The 12,853-nt window shown below is 39.3% G+C and overlaps 1 protein-coding gene across 14 annotated transcripts in view; it reads left to right on the forward strand.

Moving 5' to 3' along the window:
- The first annotated feature begins 450 nt into the window (after nucleotides 1–450).
- LOC109024738 (ras-related protein Rab-40A-like) overlaps nucleotides 451–12,853 on the forward strand; it is a 175,269-nt gene continuing 162,866 nt past the window's right edge. For 7 of the 14 annotated variants that reach the window (XR_010132558.1, XR_010132559.1, XR_010132557.1 and 4 more), the window contains exons 1-2: nucleotides 474–635; nucleotides 1,645–1,713. The gene's annotated coding sequence lies outside the window, so the exon portion shown is untranslated. Of the gene's footprint in view, nucleotides 732–1,644; nucleotides 1,714–12,853 lie in introns of all 14 variants that reach the window. The other 7 variants (XR_010132560.1, XR_010132561.1, XR_010132562.1 and 4 more) reach the window with 3 other exon arrangements.

Genomic DNA, 12,853 nt, shown 5'->3' on the forward strand with positions numbered 1-12,853 from the left:
TGAGTAGCTGGGACTACAGGCGCTCGCCACCACGCCCGGCTAATTTTTTGTATTTTTAGTAGAGATGGTGTTTCACCGTGTTAGTCAGGATGGTGTCGATCTCCTGACCTCGTGATCCTCCCGCCTCGCCCTCCCAAAGTCCTGGGATTACAGGCATGAGCCACCGCGCCCGGCCCCCTTAGGTCACTTTTAAAGCAAAATTCCTGACAACATAGACTTCCTTTCCTCTACCATAATGAGTAGAGAGTCTTGAAAATTGCCCGGATCCCAGCCTCTAATTGGTATGTTTTCTCAGGGAGTTATCTGAAGAATGAAGGTGTTTTGCTTTAAGGGATAGGCTGGGGATGGAGGAGCGGGTTGTGCATAGTCATTTTCAGGTGTGGAAGACAAGCCAGTGCTACGCGGTTGCCATAGTAACCTGACGTCATATTAGCGGCGGTGACGACTTTTTATTGAGACCAATTTGACCCGGGGAGAACCGCCTTCAGGCGTTTGGACTCAGTGGAGGTTGTGAGTGCACAGCAGTGTGGCCTGAATCTCCGTGGGGTTTAGGGAGACTAAAGGACCCCAGATCGACGTCCCCTCGTTCCCACTTTGGGGATCGGCACTCTGGCTGTTTCGTGAAGGAGAGAGAGGTGGGTCTCTTCTGGCCCCAGTGAGTGTGGTGTCCTGCTCCAGGGTGTCCCGGGGCTACTTTCCCTGTAAAGGCGGGACGCGGGAGGATGAGACAGGTAAAGACCCTCTCTGAGCCCAGTTTCCCACTCTGTAAAATGGAAATAAAAATGCTCACCCACAGGATTGCTGAAACCTTCAGTGATAACATAGGTGCAAGATGATAGCCCTGTGGTTATTGCAGGATCAGGAATGCCTGTATGAAGTCAGGCCTCTTCTTGTTCTGTTTCAAACTTTCTTACAGTATAGACAAGGGAGAAACTTTATGTTTAACATGCATTTATGATAAGTTTATATATATATTTCTGACTGCATAAATAATAACCAGTGATTCCCATCAACACTATCAAATGAATGTTGAAATATAAAGTTAGTTAGAAGGCCTTCCTACCAATTTGAGATTATAATATGCATTCTCCCATATCTGTTGTATAATAAATTTGTTTATGAACTATAACTTATAAAGTGTCAATTAAAAAGTCGTATGATGTTTTGATATATTTTATACATTGTAGAAGGGCTGAATCAAGCTAATAAACCTATGCATTACCTAATGTACTTTTTTTTGTGGTGAACACTTAAAATCTACCCTTTTAGCAGTTTTCAAGTGTACAATATATTTTTATTAACCATGGTCACTATGATGTACAATAGATCCCTTGAATTTATCCCTCCTCTCTAACTGAAATTTTGTATCCATTGACCAACATCTCCCCAAACCCCTCCCCAGCCTCTGTCTGGTAATTACTGTTCTACTCTCTGCTTCTATGAGTTCAACTTATTTAGATTCCATATACAAGTGAGATTACGTGGTATTTGTCTTGCTGTGCCCGGCTTATTTCACTTAATGTCCCCAGATTCATCCATGTTGTCACAAATGACAGGATTTCCTTCTTTTTTCAAAAAGCTGAATAGTAGGCCATTGTGTGCATGTATGACATTTTCTTTATTCATCTGTTGATCGATACTTAGGTTGATTCCATACCCTGGCTATTGTGAATAATGCTGCAGTGAACATGGGAGTACATACATCTGTTTGAGGTACTAATTTCATTTCCTTTGGATATATACTCAGAAGAGGGACTGCTGGATCATTTGGTAATTCTATTTTTAGTTTTTTTCAGGAATGACCATACTGTTTCTGTAATATCTGTATAAATTTACATTCCCAGTATTGTACAAGGGTTCCATTTTTTCCACATCCTTGTGAACACTTACCATCTTTTGTTTTTTTAAATAATGGCCATCCTAACAAGTGTGAGGTGATATCTTGTTATGGTTTTAATGTGCATTTCCCTGACAATTAGTGATATTGAGAATTTTTTCACATATCTGTTGGCCACTTGTTTGTCTTACTTTGAAAAATGTATATTTTATTATATATGGACACATGATTATTGTACATATTTATGGGGGTACACTGTGATATTTCAATACATGTATACAATGTGTAGTGATAAAATCAGGGTAGTTAGCATATCCATCATCTCAAATCTTTATCATTTATATATGCTGGTAACATTCAACATTTTCTCTTCTAGCTATTTGAAAAAATACATTAAATTATTCTTTGATAATTTAGTATAATGCTATAGAACACTAGAGATTATTCTCCTATCCAGGGTCTGGAGTATGGGCTAGCCTTCAATGGATGTCAATCTGGTGTCTGGAGTACAGACATGTGCAAAGTGACCTTGGCTTAGGGGCCCGGATCCCAGCCTAGTTCCTCTAACTGGTATGTTTTCTCAGGGAGTTATCTGAAGAGTGAAGGTGTTTTGCTAGGTCTCTATGGCAGTGGCTCTGGTGTCTGAGGCATGGGCAGGCACAGTGAGGCACAGAGCTGGGGTCTGGAGTATGGGTATTTACAGAGTAGTTGTAGCTTGGGGGGGCCAGTGACACATGCAGGATTGGGACAGGTGGCACCTCTGGTCTCAGAGTGGTATAATAGCTGCTGCTTCTTGAGATGAAAAGTGTGCAGCCTCTTCTCCCTCTCTGGGGTTCCTTGGGCAGGAATGGCTGTTGGTTATCTCAGTGGCGAAAGATGCCAGTGTCCTCTCCAGAGCAGACTGCTGGGGACCATGGTGATTCCTGCCACTTGGCTAATAGCAATAGCCTTTGCCTTTCTTCTTTGCTCCTAGACATCTCCTGGCACCTCAAGTATACTGATCTCACCAGCAATATTTTCTGTGTGGATATTCCCCATTTTTTTTTCTACTGTGTTGCTGCAGATTCTTAAATGGGCCCCTGAGCCCTCCCATGAATACTTTAGTTTGTGGATAGCTGTCTACACTTGTTTTTTTGTGGCAGGGGGTGATGAAGGCTGATATCTCCTACTCTGCCCTCTTGGTCCTTCAGTATCTAGTTTGCCCTCTTCTAATGATACCCTGCCATGTCCCCTAAAGGAACCGTATAGGCTTATATATCATTGTTATTATTTTCCAGGACATAACATTTTCAGTTCTGTTGTACCCAGCCTACCCATTCCTCCCACTGTCCTGTCTCCAGACAAATACGGCACTTTTGTCATTATAGATTAGATTTCATTTATTTAAAAATAATCATAGAGTTTTTTTTTTTTTTAGGGATCTGGCTTCTTTCATTCACTCTATGTATTTTTAGATTTGTCCATTTTATTGCCTATTTCAATAGTTTTTTTTTTTTTATTACAGAGTAGCATTACAGTATAGGATATACTACAGTTCGTTTTGTCCATTCACTTGCTAATGGATATTTGGGTTGTATTCAATTTAGGGGATCTTGTGTATGAGTCTTTACAGAGAAATGTGCTTTCTTTCTCTAGGGTAAATACTTAGGATTGCAGTGGCTGGAACATGTTATAGATGTAAGACTAACATTGTAAGAAACTGCCAAACTGTTTTCAAAGTGGTTGTACCATTTTTCATTGTCTCAGCAGAGCTTCATCCTCCACAACCTCTTCAGTGCTTGGTATGGTCAGTCTCTAACTTTAGTGATTCTCATGCGGAGATAAAACAAGATGACCCAATGGAGCTTAATTAGGCCACACACAAAAAACATTAACTATTTAAAGGAATAATATTTAATCTACTGGGCTAAAAATTTCAGTTGGGGTAACTTCAGAGCACCGTACAACCTCTGAAAGATTAAAACCCGGACTAGACTAGTTATTCATAAAAGTGTTTTATAATTTATTGACCCAAGCAATTTGATCAATAGAACAAGTTACCTTAGGGATAACAGCATGATCATATCTTAGAGTTCATATCAACCATAGGGATTTACAATCCTGATGTGGGATCAGAACATCTCAATAGTATAACAGCTATTTTTTTTTTTTTTGAGACGAAGTCTCGCTCTGTCGCCGAGGCTGGAGTGCAGTGGTGCAAACTCGGCTCACTGCAACCTCTGCCTCCCAGGTTCAAGCGATTCTCTTGCCTCAGCCTCCCGAGTAGCTGGGACTACAGGCGCCCGCCACCTCGCCCGGCTGATTTTTTGTATTTTCAGTAGAGACGGGGTTTCACCGTGTTAGTCAGGATGGTCTCGATCTCCTGACCTTGTGATCCGCCCGCCTCAGCCTCCCAAAGTGCTGGGATTACAGACGTGAGCCACCGCGCCTGGCCAACAGCTATTAATGGTTTATGTTTTCAATGACCAAAGTCCTACATGATTTAAGTTCAGGATCTGGGTTGGTTTCCACCTATTTAATATTTCTCCCAATACAAAAAGAGAAGAGAATTATGGCACACAAAAAGCACCCTCAATTCAGAAGATGATATAATCTAGATCTAATTTATTATTATACACTTTGCCCCAAAACAGGGCTTGTTAAGATGGTAGAGCCTGGTAATTGCATAAAACTTGAAATTTTATAATCAGAGGTTCAATTACTCTTCTTTTTAAAATAATTGTTTATTTTTATTTTTTGTGGGTATACAGTAGGTGTATGTATTTATGGGGTACATGGGACATTTTGATACAGGCATGTAATGCATATTAATCACATCGTGGAAAATGGGTATCTCCTCAAGAATTTATCCTTTCTGTTACAAAAAATCCAATTATACTCTTTTAGTTGTTTTAAAATATACAATTAAGTTATTATTGACTATAGTCACCCTGTTGTGCTATCAAATACTAGGTCCGTTTCATTCTATTTTTTGTACTGATTAACCATCCCCATCTCTCCCCAACCCTCCCCAATTCCTTTCCCAGCCTCTGGTAACCATTCTTCTACTCTCTATCTCCACAGATTAAATTGTTTTGATTTTTAGACCCCACAAATAAATAAGAACATGCAAGGTTTCTCCTTCTATGTCTGGCTTACTTCACTTAACATAATGATTGCCAGTTCCATCCATGTTTTTGCAAATGACTGGATCTCATTATTTTTTATGGCTGAGTAGTACTCCATCATGTATAAGTACCACATTTTCTTTATCCATTCATCTGTTGATGGAAACAGGCTTCTTCCAACTCTTGTCTATTGTGAACAGAGTGGCAACAAACATGGGAGTGCAGATGTCTCTTCAATATACTGATTTCCTTTCTTTTGGGTATATATCCAGAGTAGGATTGCTGGATCACATGGGTAGCTCTATTTTCAGTTTTCTGAGGAACCTCCAAACTGTTCTCTACAATGGTTGTAGTAGTTTACGTTCCCACCAACAGTGTACGAGGGTTCTTTTTTCTCCATATCTTCACCTGCATTTGTTATTGCCTGTCTTTTGGACATAAGCCATTTTAACTGAGAAGGGATGATATCTCATTGTAGTTTTGATTTGCATTTCTCTGATGATTCATTATGTTGAGCACCTATATATGCCTGTTTGTCATTTGTATGTCTTCCTTTGAGAAATGTCTATTCAGATACAGATATATATATATATATATATTTTTTTTTTTTAGACGGAGTCTTGCTCTGTCGGCAGGCTGGAGTGCAGTGGCGCAATCTCGGCTCACTGCAACCTCCACCTCCTGGGTTCAAGTGATTCTCCTGCCTCAGCCTCCCGAGTAGCTGGGACTACAGGCGCATGCCACCACGCCCAGCTAATTTTTGTATTTTTAGTAGAGATGGGGTTTCACTATTTTGGCCAGGATGGTCTCGATCTCTTGACCTCGTGATCCACCCACCTTGGCCTCCCAAGGTACTGGGATTACAGGCATGAGCCACCATGCCCGGCCTGCCCATTTTAAATTCAGATTATTATATTTTTTCCTATAGAACTATTTGAGATACTTATACATCTGGTTATTAATTCCTTGTCAGATGGGTAGTTTGCAAACATTTTTACCCATTCTGTGGTTGTTTCTTAACTTTGTTGATTGTTTCCTCTGCTGTGCAGAAGCCTTTTAACTTGATGTGATGCTATTTGTCCATTTTTGCTCTGGTTGCCTGTGCTTGTGGGGTGTTACTCAAGAAATTTTTGCCCAGACTGATGTTCTGGAGAGTTTTCCCCAAGTTTTCTTGTAGTAGTTTTATAGTTTGAGGTCTTAGATTTAATTCTTTAATCCATTTTGATTTGATTTTTGTACATGATGAGAGATAGGGGTCTAGTTTCATTCTTCTGCATATAGGTATCCAGTTTTCCCAGGACCATTTATTGAAGGTACTGTCTTTACAGTATATGTTCTTGGCACCTTTATCAAAAATGATTTCACTGTAGGTGTATGGATTTCTTTCTGGGATCTCTATTCTGTTCCATTCATCTATGTGTCTGTTTTTATGACAGTAGTATGCTGTTTTGGTTACTATAGCTCTGCAGTATAATTTGAAGTCAGGTAATGTGATTCCTCCACTTTTGTTCTTATTGCTCAGGATCGCTTTAGCTATTCTGGGTCTTTTGTGGTTCTGTATCCCTTTTAGGGTACTTTTTTTCTATTTCTATGAAGATTGTCATTGGTATTTTGATAGGAATTGCATTGAATCTGTAGATTGCTTTGGGTAGTATGGGCATTTTAACAATATTGATTTTTCCAATGCCTGAACAAGAGATATTTTTCCATCTTCTGGTGTCCCCTTCAATTTATTTCATCAGTCCTTTGTGGTTTTCATTATAGAGGTCTTTCACTTCTTTGGTTAATTCCTAGGTATTTTATTTCGTTTGTGGCTATCGTAAATGGGATTACATTTTTATTTTTTTTTCAGATTGCTCACTGTTGGCATATAGAAATGCTACTGATTTTTCCATGTTGATTTTGTATCCTGCAACTTTACTGAATTTATTTATTAGTATGAATAGTTTTTTGGTGGAGTCTAGGTTTTTCCAAATATAAGATAATGTCATCTGCAAACAAGGATGATTTTAATTCTTCCTTTCCAACTTGGAGGCACTTTATAGCTTTCTCTTCTTTGGATGCTCTAGCTAAGAGCTCCAGTACTATATTAAATAACAGTGGTGAAAGTGGCCATCCATATTATGTTCCAGCTCTTAGAGAAAAGGCTTTCAATTTTTTTTCCCATTCAGTATGATACTAGCTGTGGGTCTGTCAATATGGGTTTTATTACGTTGAGGTATGTTCCTTCTACCTCAGTTTTTTTTAGGGTTTTTATCAAGAAAGGGATGTTGAATTTTATCAAATGCTTTTCCAGCATCAATTGAAATGATCATATGGTTTTTGTCTTTCTGTTGACATGATATATCACACTGATTGATTTGCGTATGTTAAACTGTCCTTGCATCCCAAAGATAAATCCCACTTCGTCATGATGAATGATCTTTTTGATGTATCATTGAATTGGGTTTCCTGGTATTTTGCTGAAGATTTTTGCATCAATATTCATCATAGAAATTGGCCTATAGTTTTTTTTTAGGGTGTTTTTGTCTGGTTTTGGTATCAGAATAATACTGTCCTCATAGAATGAGTTTGGCAGTATTCCTTCCTTCTGTTTTTTGGAATAGTTTGAGTAGGATTTGGGTATTAGTTCTCTTTAAATGTTTGGTAGAATTTAGCAGTAAAGCCACGGGGTCCTGGACTTTTTCGTTACTGGGTGTATTAGTCTGTTTTCACACTGCTGATAAAGACATACCCCAGACTGAGACTGGGCAATTTACAAAAGAAAGAGGTTTAATTGGACTTAACAGTTCCACATGGCTGGGGAAGCCTCACAATAATGGTGGAAGGCAAGGAGATACAAGTCACACCTTATATGAATGGCAGTAGGCAAACAGAGAGAGAGAGCTTGTGCAGAGAAACTCCCATCTTTAAAACCATCAGATCTCATGAGACCGGTTCACTATGACAAGAAGAGCATGAGAAAGACCTATCCCTATAATTCAAACATCTTCCCCCAGGTCCCTTGCACAACATGTGGGAATTATGGGAGCTACAAGATGAGATTTGCGTGGGGACAAAGAGCCAAACCGTATCACTGGGGAGACTTTTTACTATGCCTTTAATCTCATTACTTGTTTTTTTCTTTTTTTTTTTCACTTTAAGTTTTAGGATACATGTGCACAACGTGCAGATTAGTTACATATGTATACATGGGCCATGTTGGTGTGCTGCACCCATTAACTCGTCATTTAACATTAGGTATATCTCCTAATGCTATCCCTCCCCCCTCCCCCAAGCCCACAACAGGCCCCGGTGTGTGATGTTCCCCTTCCTGTGTCCATGTGTTCTCATTGTTCAATTCCCACCTATGAGTGAAAACATGCGGTGTTTGGTTTTTTGTCCTTGCGATAGTTTGCTGAGAATGATGGTTTCCAGCTTCATCCATGTCCCTACAAAGGACATGAACTCATCATTTTTTATGGCTGCATAGTAATCCATGGTGTATATGTGCCACATTTTCTTAATCCAGTCTATCATTGTTGGACATTTGGGTTGGTTCCAAGTCTTCGCTATTGTGAATAGTGCCGCAATAAACATACATGTGCTTGTGTCTTTATAGCAGCATGATTTATAATCCTTTGGGTATATACCCAGTAACGGGATGGCTGGGTGAAATGGTATTTCTAGTTCTAGATCCCTGAGGAATCGCCACACTGACTTCCACAATGGTTGAACTAGTTTACAGTCCCACCGACAGTGTAAAAGTGTTCCTATTTCTCCACATCCTCTCCAGCACCTGTTGTTTCCTGACTTTTTAATGATTGCCATTCTAACTGGTGTGAGATGGTATCTCATTGTGGTTTTGATTTGCATTTCTCTGATGGCCAGTGATGATGAGCATTTTTTCATGTGTCTTTTGGCTGCATAAATGTCTTCTTTTGAGAAGTGTCTGTTCATATCCTTTGCCCACTTTTTGACGGGGTTGTTTGTTTTTTTCTTGTAAATTTGTTTCAATTCATTGTAGGTTCTGGATATTAGCCCTTTGTCAGATGAGTAGATTGCAAAAATTTTCTCCCATTCTGTAGGTTGCCTGTTCGCTCTCATGGTAGTTTCTTTTGCCGTGCAGAAGCTCTTTAGTTTAATTAGATCCCATTTGTCAATTTTGGCTTTTGTTGCCACTGCTTTTGGTGTTTTAGACATGAAGTCCTTGCCCATGCCTATGTCCTGAATGGTATTGCCTAGGTTTTCTTCTAGGGTTTTTATGGTTTTAGGTCTAACATTTAAGTCTTTAATCCATCTTGAATTAATTTTTGTATAAGGTGTAAGGAAGGGATCCAGTTTCAGCTTTCTACATGTGGCTAGCCAGTTTTCCCAATGCCATTTATTAAATAGGGAATCATTTCCCCATTTCTTGTTTTTGTCAGGTTCGTCAAAGATCAGATGGTTGTAGATATGCGGCATTATTTCTGAGGGCTCTGTTGTGTTCCATTGGTCTATATCTCTGTTTTGGTACCAGTACCATGCTGTTTTGGTTACTGTAGCCTTGTAGTATAGTTTGAAGTCAGGTAGCGTGATGCCTCCAGCTTTGTTCTTTTGGCTTAGGATTGACTTGGCAACACAGGCTCTTTTTTGGTTCCATATGAAGTTTAAAGTAGTTGTTTCCAATTCTGTGAAGAAAGTCATTGGTAGCTTGATGGGGATGGCATTGAATCTATAAATTACCTTGGGCAGTATGGCCATTCTCACGATATTGATTCTTCCTACCCATGAGCATGGAATGTTCTTCCATTTGTTTGTATCCTCTTTTATTTCATTGAGCAGTGATTTGTAGTTCTCCTTGAAGAGGTCCTTCACATCCCTTGTAAGTTGGATTCCTAGGTATTTTATTCTCTTTGAAGCAATTGTGAATGGCAGTTCACTCATGATTTGGCTCTCTGTTTGTCTGTTATTGCTGTATAAGAATGCTTCTGATTTTTGCACATTGATTTTGTATACTGAGACTTTGCTGAAGTTGCCTATCAGCTTATGGAGATTTTGGGCTGAGACAATGGGGTTTTCTAGATATACAATCATGTCATCTGCAAACAGGGATAATTTGACTTCTTCTTTTCCTAATTGAATACCCTTTATTTCCTTCTTCTGCCTGATTGCCCTGGCCAGAACTTCCAACACTATGTTGAATGGGAGTGGTGAGAGAGGGCATCCCTGCCTTGTGCCAGTTTTCAAAGGGAATGCTTCCAGTTTTTGCCCATTCAGTATGATATTGGCTGTGGGTTTGTCATAGATAGCTCTTATTATTTTGAGATACATCCCATCAATACCTAGTTTATTGAGAGTTTTTAGCATGAAGGGTTGTTGAATTTTGTCAAAGGCCTTTTCTGCATCTATTGAGATAATCGTGGTTTTTGTCATTGGTTCTGTTTATATGCTGGATTACGTTTATTGATTTGTGTATATTGAACCAGCCTTGCATCCCAGGGATGAAGCCCACTTGATTATGGTGGATAAGCTTTTTGATGAGCTGCTGGATTCGGTTTGCCAGTATTTTATTGAGGATTTTTGCATCGATGTTCATCAGGGATATTGGTCTAAAATTCTTTTATTTTGTTGTGTCTCTGCCAGGCTTTGGTATCAGGATGATGCTGTCCTCATAAAATGAGTTAGGGAGGATTCCCTCTTTTTCTATTGGTTGGAATAGTTTCAGAAGGAATGGTACCAGCTCCTCCTTGTACCTCTGGTAGAATTCGGCTGTGAATCCTTCTGGTCCTGGACTTTTTTGGTTGGTAAGCTATCAATTATTGCCTCAATTTCAGAGCCTGTTATTGGTCTATTCAGAGATTCAACTTCTTCCTGGTTTAGTCTTGGGAGGGTTTATGTGTCAAGGAATTTATCCATTTCTTCTAGATTTTCTAGTTTATTTCATAGAGGTGTTTATAGTACTCTCTGGTGATAGTTTGTATTTCTGTGGGATTGATGGTGATATCCCCTTTATCATTTTTTATTGTGTCTATTTGATTCTTCTCTCTTTTCTTCTTTATTAGTCTGCTAGCGGTCTATCAATTTTGTTGATCTTTTCAAAAAACCAGCTCCTGGATTCATTAATTCTTTGAAGGGTTTTTTGTGTCTCTATTTCCTTCAGTTCTGCTCTGATCTTAGTTATTTCTTGCCTTCTGCTAGCTTTTGAATGGGTTTGCTCTTGCTTCTCTAGTTATTTTAATTATGATGTTAGGGTGTCAATTTTAGATCTTTTCTGCTTTCTCTTGTGGGCATTTAGAGCTATAAATTTCCCTCTACACACTGCTTTGAATGTGTCCCAGAGATTCTGGTATGTTGTGTCTTTGTTCTTGTTGGTTTCAAAGAACATCTTTATTTCTGCCTTCATTTCGTTATGTACCTAGTAGTCATTCAGGAGTAGGTTGTTCAGTTTCCATGTAGTTGAGTGGTTTGCAGTGAGTTTCTTAATCCTGAATTCTAGTTTGATTGCACTGTGGTCTGAGAGACAGTTTGTTATAGTTTCTGTTCTTTTACATTTGCTGAGGAGTGCTTTACTTCCAACTATGTGGTCAATTTTGGAATGAGTGTGGTATGGTGCTGAGAAGAATGTATATTCTGTTGATTTGGGGTGGAGAGTTCTGTAGATGTCTATTAGGTCCACTTGGTGCAGAGCTGAGTTCAATTCCTGGATATCCTTGTGAACTTTGTCTCGTTGATCTGCCTAATGTTGACAGTGGGGTGTTAAAGTCTCCCATTATTATTGTGTGGTGGTCTAAGTCTCTTTGTAGGTCACTAAGGACTTGCTTTATGAATGTGGGTGCTCTTGTATTGGGTGCATATATATTTAGGATAGTTAGCTCTTCTTGTTGAATTGATCCCTTTACCATTATGTAATGGCCTTCTTTGTCTCTTTTGATCTTTGTTGGTTTAAAGTCTGTTTTATCAGAGACTAGGATTGCAACCCCTCCCTTTTTTTGTTTTCCATTTGCTTGGTAGATCTTCCTCCATCCCTTTATTTTGAGCCTTTGTGGGTCTCTGCACATGAGATGGGTTTCCTGAATACAGCACACTGATGGGTCTTGACTCTTTATCCAATTTGCCAGTCTGTGTCTTTTAATTGGGGCATTTAGCCCATTTACATTTAAGGTTAATATTGTTTTGTGTGAATTTGATCCTGTCATTATGATGTTAGCTGGTTATTTTGCTCATTAGTTGATGCAGTTTCTTCCTAGCCTCAATGGTCTTTACAATTTGGCATGTTTTTGCAGTGGCTGGTACCGGTTTTTCCTTTCCATGTTTAGGGCTTCCTTCAGGAGCTCTTTTAGGGCAGGCCTGGTGGTGACAGAATCTCCCAGCATTTGCTTGTCTGTAAAGTATTTTATTTTTCCTTCACTTATGAAGCTTAGTTTGGCTGGATATGAAATTCTGGGTTGACAATTCTTTTCTTTAAGAATGTTGAATATTGGCTCCCACTCTCTTCTGGCTTGTAGAGTTTCTGCAGAGAAATCAGCTGTTAGTCTGATGGGCTTCCCTTTGTGGGTAACCCGACCTTTCTCTCTGGCTGCCCTTAACATTTTTTCCTTCATTTCAACTTTGGTGAATCTGACAATTATGTGTCTTGGAGTTGCTCTTCTCAAGGAGTATCTTTGTGGCCTTCTCTGTATTTCCTGAATTTGAATGTTGGCCTGCCTTGCTAGATTGGGGAAGTTCTCCTGTATAATATCCTGCAGAGTGTTTTCCAACTTGGTTCCATCCTCCCCGTCACTTTCAGGCACACCAATCAGACGTAGATTTGGTCTTTTCACATAGTCCCATATTTCTTGGAGGCTTTGTTCATTTCTTTTTATTCTTTTTTCTCTAAACTTCTCTTCTCGCTTCATTTCATTCATTTGATCTTCCATCACTGATACCCTTTCTTCCAGTTGATCGAATT

The sequence above is a fragment of the Gorilla gorilla genome, chromosome X (genome assembly GCF_029281585.2).
Source record: "Gorilla gorilla gorilla isolate KB3781 chromosome X, NHGRI_mGorGor1-v2.1_pri, whole genome shotgun sequence".
NCBI classification, from domain to species: domain Eukaryota; kingdom Metazoa; phylum Chordata; class Mammalia; order Primates; family Hominidae; genus Gorilla; species Gorilla gorilla.